Source organism: Nomascus leucogenys, chromosome 10 (assembly GCF_006542625.1).
Source record: "Nomascus leucogenys isolate Asia chromosome 10, Asia_NLE_v1, whole genome shotgun sequence".
Classification (NCBI taxonomy): domain Eukaryota; kingdom Metazoa; phylum Chordata; class Mammalia; order Primates; family Hylobatidae; genus Nomascus; species Nomascus leucogenys.
The window spans coordinates 1,513,924-1,520,537 of NC_044390.1; the positions used below are offsets into that span (position 1 = coordinate 1,513,924).

Here is a 6,614-nt window from a genome sequence, read left to right on the forward strand (position 1 = left end):
GTGCTGGGATTACAGGCATGAGCCACTGCGCCCGGCCAACACATTTATTTTTCTAAACCCATTACTCTCATCTGTCAGATTGCTTTTATCGTGTCAGTCCTCCAAACCCATCCAAACTACAGCCGGGACATATCTAAATGTAATGGTTCTACTTTTCTAGTTTCAGTTCTTTCTTTTTTTTTTTTTGAGACGGAGTCCTGCTCTGTCGCCCAGGCTGGAGTGCAGTGGCATGATCTCGGCTCACTGCAAGCTCTGCCTCCGGGGTTCACGCCATTCTCCTGCCTCAGCCTCCCTAGTAGCTGGGACTACAGGCACCCGCCACTGCGCCCAGCTAATTTTTTGTATTTTTAGTAGAGACAGGGTTTCACCGTGTTAGCCAGGCTGGTCTCGATCTCCTGACCTTGTGACCTCGGCCTCCCAAAGTGCTAGGATTACAGGCGTGAGCCACCACGCCAGGCCTAGTTCTTTCTTACATAGATAAAGACACATGCACAGAGCAACACTGGTATTAGAGGAGCATGGCATCTATATTAGTCTGTTTTCATGCTGCCATGAACACCTACTTGATACTGGGTAATTTATAAAGAAAAGAGGTTTGACTCACAGTTCTGCATGGCGAGGGAAGCCTGGGGAAACTTAAAATCATAGCGGAAGGTAAAACAGGCACATCTTACATGGTAGCAGGTAAGAGAAGTGAGAGCCAAGTGAAGGGGGAAGCCCCTTATGAAATCATCAGATCTCATGAGAATTCACTATCGTCAGAACAGTACACGGGAAACCATCCCCATGATTCAATTATCTCCTCCTGGCCCTGCCCTTGTCACATCGGGATTATCACAATTCAAGGTGAGATTTCGGTGGGGACACAGAGCCAAACCATATCACCATCCTTTTTCCAGCATCTGGTTTATTGTGGTGTTTTGACTGGTAGACCTTCATTTTACTCAATAAGCATTTGGGGATGCAGCGTTTTCCCTGATCATCAAACTTGGCTTTTGTTTGCCCTTTGACTAAGTCTGATGCACTGTTCCTTACACTGTTACCTTGCTACTAATAATGGACATTATGCTATTGTATAAGTCTCCCTTTACAGCTTCATTAAAAAAATTAAAATTGCATAGAAGTACACATATACACACAAACGAGAGATGTAGAGAACTTGTTAAATCTAAATAAGGCCTACAGATTGTAGCAATGTCAATTTCCTGGTTTTAACATTGTACTATATAAAGATGTCATCATTAGAATAAGCTGGATGAAAAATACACAGAACTTTGCACTATTTTTTATAATTTCTGCAACTCTATAATTATTTTTAAAATCTAAAAATGCAAATAAAAAGGCACTATTTTAATTTCCAAATGTTTATAAGTGTTACCGCTCTTTTTTTTACATTTATTACAACATTTATTTACAGTCATTTTACCAGTTGTGCAGCCTAAACTGCCAATATCCTGTTTAGTCATTCCTAAGATGCACTATTTCTGACATGGAACTATCCTGAAATTAGGAAACTGTTGACCCAACACCACCTGTGATAAAACTGCATGAACACTTTTCTAAGATGAAGGACCAGCATCACAGCAGCACATCAGGCCAACAAAGGCAGAAGCCCAGCAGCAGGGAGAGGGCAACCACACGAGGATGGCAGCAGGGAGAGGGCAGTCACACGAGGACCCAGCAGCAGGGAGAGGGCAGTCACACGAGGATGGCAGCACGAGGTCAGCTCACCAACACTGTAGGTGTGCAGGCTTATCCTGATGCCAAGAGCCATGGATCTCACCATGTGTCTGTAAACGGCAATGTTTTTTGTTTGTTTTTTGTTTGTTTGTTTTGAGATGGAGTCTCCCTCTGTTGTCCAGGCTGGAGTGCCGTGGCATAAACTCGGCTCACTGCAAGCTCCGCCTCTCAGGTTCACGCCATTCTCCTGCCTCAGCCTCCAGAGTAGCTGAGACTACAGGCACCCGCCACCACGCCCGGCTAATTTTTTTTTGTATTTTTTTAGTAGAGACGGGGTTTCACCATGTTAGCCAGGACGGTCTTGATCTCCTGACCTCGTGATCCGCCTGCCTCAGCCTCCCAAAATGCTGGGATTACAGGCCTGAGCCACTGCACCTGGCCTGAAAACGGCCATGTTGCTACTTAAATGCTAAACCTTTAATGGTATATTAATAGACAGTTATTAAGTAGCAAATTAGGAGCTTAAATCTACATAAGTCAGCTGTGTACCGATTGTATCTCACAGTAACAAATGCACCCAATCTGTATCTTGTCTTCTTTGTAACAATGTTAAATATTAGCATATCTTGCTCTCAGGTGTGATTCCAGCAGCTGTGCTGAGGCCATTGCTGCTCCTGAATCTCTACTTTCATTTGTCTTCACTGGTGTCACTGTCGCTGTCACTGCTGCTGTCAGTATCACTGTCACTGGTCAATGCAGTGAAGTTGCCTAGGGCTTCCTTTTGCTCCTGGTTGATTGCAAAGTCAGTCATTACTCTCTGGGTGAGGTCCTCACACATAGGTAAGAAGGCACTTGCCAGCTCTACTACCTCAATGGCCTAGGAAGGGCTGTTAGACACTCTTGCACTGTCCATAAACTCATTCAGCAACTCATTTCTGGTGATCTTATTATGCTTCCTAAAAAGCCCCAACATTTTCCAGGCTTCCTGGATTCTCCCAGCCCTCAAAAAGAGGACAGCTGGCCAGGCGCAGTGGCTCATGTAGGTAATCCCAGCACTTTGGGAGGCCGAGGCGGGTGGATCACCTGGGGTCAGGAGCTCGAGACAGCCTGGCCAACATGGCGAAACCCTGTCTCTACTAAAAAGACAAAAATTAGCCAGCATAGTGGTGGACGCCTGTAATCCCAGCTACTCAGGAGGCTGAGGTAGGAGAATCGCTTAAACCTGGGAGGCAGAGGTTGCAGTGAGCCGAGACCACGCCATTGCATGCCAGCCTGGGCGACAAGAGTGAACCTCTGTCTCCCCCTCCAAAAAAAAGACAGCTATACAGTTGAGACAGATAGCTGGCCAATTCAGAGCAGTGTGTCTGACAGGCTGGCTTTCCTACATAGATTTGATATCAGCAGCACAGCCAGCAAATGCCACCTGAAGCTCTGGTGGGTGCTTATCCATTGCCATGAGTGTCAGGATCTCTTCTCTCAGGTTGTTGCAGAAAGTGTGACCATATTCTCTACTATCTTTCCAAATTTGAGTAATCACTTCCAGCCAGTTGGCCACATCCAGTGCTCAGAGATCTATCAACGTTTGGGAGTAGGGAAAGAAGGCTGAAGGTATCAGGTCCTCATACCACTTCAAGGTGACTTCAATTCGTTCCATTAGACAAATCAAATTGAAGAACATGGAATAATAGGAATTATGCAGTTTATCAGGTCCAACGAATTTTCAGTTGTGTCTGGTATTTAAAAGGCCATGTAGCCGGGTGCGGTGGCTCACGCCTGTAATCCCAGTACTTTGGGAGGCCGAGATGGGCGGATCATGAGGTCAGGAGATCAAGACCATCCTGGCTAACACTGTGAAACCCCATCTCTACTAAAAATACAAAAAAATTAGCCAGGCATGGTGGTGGGCGCCTGTAGTCCCAGCTACTCGGGAGGCTGAGGCAGGAGAATGGCATGAACCTGGGAGGCAGAGTTTGCAGTGAGATGAGATCATACCACTGCACTCCAGCCTGGGTGACAGAGCGAGAGTCCGTCTCAAAAAAAAAAAAAAAAAACCCATGTATTTGGTAGGCAAGTTCTAGATTTCTGAGAGATGAGGATACTCTCATGGCTGACTGAAAAAACTTATCATCATCCAGGTCCTTTGGAGGAAAATCTCTTTCCCATTAATTCGCTCATTATATCATAGATGATGAAAGATGATCCCTTTGAAGGGCTTCCAGGCTGATAAAACAGCTGAATAATATGGTGATATGTTGCAAGCGAGGGTTCTATTCTGATGGCTTTCATTTCACGTAGAATCTGTAAGGCTGGCAATCTTGCAAGTACATAAAATCTTCGGAGACATTTCAGAATGGCATTAAAAGTCTGTAGATTTGGTTTCATCTTCTGTGCAACCATTTGTCTTAGCAGCTCCAGTATATTATTCCACTTTTCCTCAAATTTCTCATTGATCACCAATACTGTTGCTTCAATCACTGCATTAAATGTGTATACATCAGCACAGAGTCTGTTGTTTAGTAACTCACTGTACAGGTTTAATGCCTGCTCATAAGCTTGGTGCTTCAACATTCCTCGGATCATTGTGCAATAGGAATGTGCATTTTTCTCTGGCATTACAGAAAACATTCTCTCAGCGCTGTTTTTTGCTCACCAGGTAACTCCAAACTGATGACCAGCTTTCCTCCTAGACCTCTCATTATTTTCCTCTTCCAATTCTTCTGGCTGTTCAGTTTGTTGAAAATGATCATCAGCTGAGAGCTCCTGGTCACCACAGTAACACAATAAATCCAAAAGACTATGTATTGTTCCAGGAGACACCGTGGTTCCTGCTTGCAAAAGCTGATCACACATGTCCACAGAGGCTTTGACTTTTCTGAGCTTGATTCGTTCCTTGAGGGTGGCTTCACTTATGTCCTTGATCTGAGGTTCAAAGTACTCAGGCATTAAACACAGTATATGAGGTTCGGCTATGTTCTTCTGAAAATATTTGGAGTATGAATTAATAATGAACTTGGCCGTATTCTCCCCAGATTTCTTTGCCAGTAAAAATGAACGAGATTCTGAAGAGGATGTTGGTATCAGGTAAGGATTATCTTGAAACGCACAAGATACAGCCATGGGAACTCTGTTTACTGTGGATGCAAGAGCCTGAAGAATGGCTACTTTATCCCAAGTTTTCTTTTTTGGAATTACTACTTCTTCAATCCCTGTTGTATCAGTTCCTTCAATATTTGAGAGGGTTGCACTTCCAGAATAAAATCTGCAGCTGTGTGCCTGTTCACACAGACCTGCCGGCTGACCCGTCAGTGGCTGGTCAAGCCTGCTGCAGAGCCCCAGCCAGTGAACAGCAGCTACAGCCGCCATCTTTGACTTCTCTGCCAAGTGCTCCCACTCTTACACAATCACTCAATATCCCATTTCTGACACCACATCTAAAGCAAAAAAACTAACTGTTCTTTTCTTTCAATTCACTCAAAACAGAACATTTGTGTGACCAAATGAGTGGAGGTTTTTTCATCCATCCCAGTTCTCCAGGAGACACCAGTAGGTGTCCTATAATTCAAATCTGACACTATCTACTTGAAGGAAGTGTCACATCCCATAGGTTGAGGACTAAGTCCCATAAAATTGCCCTTCACTTCAGATGCCAATCACAATCACCTGGTTGTGGCCTGTGCTTTTGACCAACCACATTAGAATTGGGGTTCCCACAACCCCCTAGAACTCATTTCTAGAATGGCTCATAGAACTCGGGGAAACACTTTGCTTATGTTTACTGTTTTATAGTAAAAGATATCACAAAGGATACAAACAAACAGTCAGATAGAAAAGATACACAGGGCACGGTATGTGAGAAGAGGTGTGGAGCTTCCATGCCCTCTCCAGGAACACTTAATGTGTTCAGCAATCTGGAAAGCTAAAATCTTGTTGTCCAAGAGTTTCTATGGAGCTTCATGTCAAGCCACCCCACCCCTTCCCCTTCACAGAGGTTGGTGGGTGGGACTGACAGTTCCAACTCTCTAGTCTTTCTGGTGACCAGCTTCATCCTGAGGCTGTCTAGGGTCTCCACCCTAAGCCAGCTCATTGGTATAAACTGAGATGTGATCAAAAAGTCATTAAAAATAACAAAAGACATTTCAACACACAGGAAATTCCAAGTGTTTTAGGAGCTCTGTGATAGAAATCAGAAAGTCAAGCCTACTTGAGTTTGGAGAGGCTAATGCTGGGTGGTGGGAGCACCAATACAATGAGATAAATGGATTATAATGCAGCAGATAAATATCATCTACTCCATGTGGCTTCTAAAATAATTGACTAACTTAAAAAGGATGGGATGGGCCAGGCGTGTTGGCTCACGCCTGTAATCTCAACACTTTGGGAGGCCGAGTGGGGTGGATCACCTGAGGTCATGAGTTTGAGACCGGCCTGGCCAACATGGTGAAACCCCATCTCTACTAAAAAAAATAAAAATAAAAACAAAAAAAAAACCTCCCAAAAAACAAAATTAGCTGGGTGTGGTAGCACACGCCTGTAGTCTCAGCTACTTGGGAGGCTGAGAGAGGAGAATCACTTGAACTCACGAGGCAGAGGCTGCAGTGAGCCGAGATCGCACCACTGCACTCCAGCCTGGATGACAGGAGTGAGACTCTTTCTCAAAAACAAAAAAAAAAAAAGAAAAGAAAAAAGAATGGGATGGGTAAGTTCTTTACAGGAGTGTCAACTTATAAGTATAAAATGTAAAGAAGTAATAGAAATAGAATCCCCACAAGCAGTGATCACAGATTCGGGGAAGAATCATCAACAGAGGCTAAAACTAGAGGGTGAAGTGGGGGGACTTAATATTATTCAGACATTGCAAAGAATTGACCCACAGATTACTTATTAATTACAAAGAAGAAAGAGTGGAGAGATCCAGTAGATACCATCTTAACCAA

The 6,614-nt window shown here is 44.1% G+C and overlaps 1 pseudogene; it reads right to left on the reverse strand.

Annotated features, from left to right (window-relative positions):
* Positions 1 to 2,368: 2,368 nt before the first annotated feature.
* LOC100606739 lies at positions 2,369 to 5,043 on the reverse strand (annotated as a pseudogene).
* Between the last annotated feature and the right edge of the window lie 1,571 nt (positions 5,044 to 6,614).